At 43.5% G+C, this 2,382-nt stretch overlaps 1 pseudogene; it reads right to left on the bottom strand.

Annotated features, from left to right (window-relative positions):
- Positions 1–356: 356 nt before the first annotated feature.
- LOC126937568 (heterogeneous nuclear ribonucleoprotein A1-like) lies at positions 357–1,658 on the bottom strand (annotated as a pseudogene).
- Positions 1,659–2,382: the final 724 nt, after the last annotated feature.

Raw genomic sequence — 2,382 nt, 5'->3', positions numbered from 1 at the left:
ACCTGGCATGACCCTGAAGGAACTCTAACTTCACACTGTTGGAGAAATTTACCAAGATGGTTTCAGAGCAGACCAACTTTACACAGCACATTAAAAAAAAAAAAAAAAAAAAAAAAAGACATTTATTCAGCATCCCAATCAGGCTATTATATTTAGCAATCAACAGCATGGGTGAAAAAAAAATCTACATTAAAACCCTTTGTTGGAATGGTTTACACTTTCCACAGAACAGAAACTAAAATAACCTGTTACACAATTAGTCACAAATGCAGTCCTCGAGTTTTTTGCCCATATACATGAGTGTTTGTCTAAAACATGTCTGCTTTGTAGCAGCTGGGCTGCTTGGCCAGCTGTGCTTGGCTGAGTTCACAAATCTGTTGTAACCTGTAGCTTTCCTGTCACTTCTGTGGCTCTCCTCTTCTGCTAAGCTTTGTTTCCTAATTAAAATCTTCTGCCACTGCCATAGCTACTGCTGCAACTGGAACCACCATAGCCACCTTGGTTTTGTGGTTTGGCAAAGTACTGGCCTCCACCACCACAGGGGACAGAGCTTCTGCCTCCAAAGTTTCCTCCCTTCAGGGGTCCAAAATTTGGAGACTAATTGTTGTAATTGTCAAAATCACTGTAGCTTCCACCACCTCCAAAATTGCTTCCATCATTACTAAATCCACTGTAGTCATCCCCACTGCCACCGTATTCACCACCACCATGACTGCCACCAAAGTCACCACGACCGTGGACGTTTCCTCCATGACCAAAGTTGTCATGCCCGCTGAAACCACCTCCAAGACCACCACCAAAGTTTCCAGAATCACTCTTGCTTTGACAGGGTTTTCCTAGCTTCACAGTTGTGGCCATTCACAGTATGCTATTTCTGAATGACAATCTTATCCACAGAGTCATGGTTGTCAAAGGTTACAAAGGCAAAGCCCCCTTCTTTGCCAATGCCTCTGTCAGTCATGATTTCAATCACTTCAATTTTTTCCACACTGTTCAAAATGATCTCTTAGGTGATGTTCTTTAGTATCTTCTTTAATGCCACCAACAAATATATTTTTCACAGTTAAGTGGGCACCTGGTCTTTGAGAATCTTCTCTTGAGGCAACTCTCTTTGGTTCTACAACTCTTTTTTTTTTTTTGAGATGGAGTCTCACTCTGTCCCCCAGGCTGGAGTGCAGTGGTACAATCTTAGCTCACTGCAAACTCCGCCTCCCGGGTTCACACCATTCTCCTGCCTCAGCCTCCCGAGTAGCTGCAAGTACAGGCGCCTGCCACCACGCCCAGCTAATTTTTTGTATTTTTCATAGAGACGGGGTTTCACCGTGTTAGCCAGGATGGTCTCCATCTCCTGACCTCCTGGTCCGCCTGCCTCGGCCTCCCAAAGTGCTGGGATTACAGGCCTGAGGTTCTACAACTCTTCCATCTACGTTGTGTGGCCTTGCATTCATGGCTGCATCCACCTCCAGAGTGGCATACATGACAAACCCACAGGCCCTGTAGCGCTTGGTGTTTGGATCTCTCATTACCGCCCAGTCGGTGAGCGTTCCCCATTGCTCAAAATGGCTCCTCAGGCTCTCACTGGTTGTTTCAAAGCTCAACCCTCCAATGAAGATCTTCCTCAGTTGTTTGAGCTCTTTAGGAGACTCTAACTTAGACATAAAGGCAGGGAGAAGAGAGACTTTGAGGATGCTTCCTTTGTGGCGTCCACGGGCAGGTAGGTTTCTTTAGTTTAGTTTTTTGGTGAATAGTTTTCCCAACATTTTATTATAAATATTATTAAATATACTGAATAATTGAAATAATCAGAAACAACACATTTGCATATATCCACTATCTTATTGTTTTTTTTTTTTTGAGACAGAGTTTCCCTCTGTTGCCCAGGCTGGAGAGCAATGGGGGGATCTCAGCTCACTGTAAACCTCTGTCTCTTGGGTTCAACCGATTCTCATGCTTCAGCCTTCCGCCTAACTGAGATTATGTGCACAGTGCACCACCACATCCAGCTAATTTTTGTATTTTTAGTAGAGATGGAGTTTCACCATGTTGGCCAGGCTGATCTTGAACTCCTGGCGTCATGTGATCTGCCCACCTTGGCCTCTCAAAGTGCTGGGATTACAGGCGTGAGCCACCACACCCAGCCACCACCATCTAGATTCTACAATCAGCAATTAATTTGCTTTATTATACATTTATTCAGCCACCTGTTTTTTGATCCCTCTGTCCATCCATTAATCCATCTTTTTTTTTTTTGAAGCATTTCAAGGCAAGTTGTAGACATCAACATACTTCATTCAATACTTCAGCATGCATATCATTTTTTAGAGTTTAATGTCCTGTATATGAGTTTTTCTTGGTAAGATTTTACATATAGTAGATGCACAA

The sequence above is a fragment of the Macaca thibetana genome, chromosome 15 (assembly GCF_024542745.1).
Source record: "Macaca thibetana thibetana isolate TM-01 chromosome 15, ASM2454274v1, whole genome shotgun sequence".
Taxonomy (NCBI): domain Eukaryota; kingdom Metazoa; phylum Chordata; class Mammalia; order Primates; family Cercopithecidae; genus Macaca; species Macaca thibetana.
This window is presented reverse-complemented; position numbering and strand designations above follow the sequence as displayed.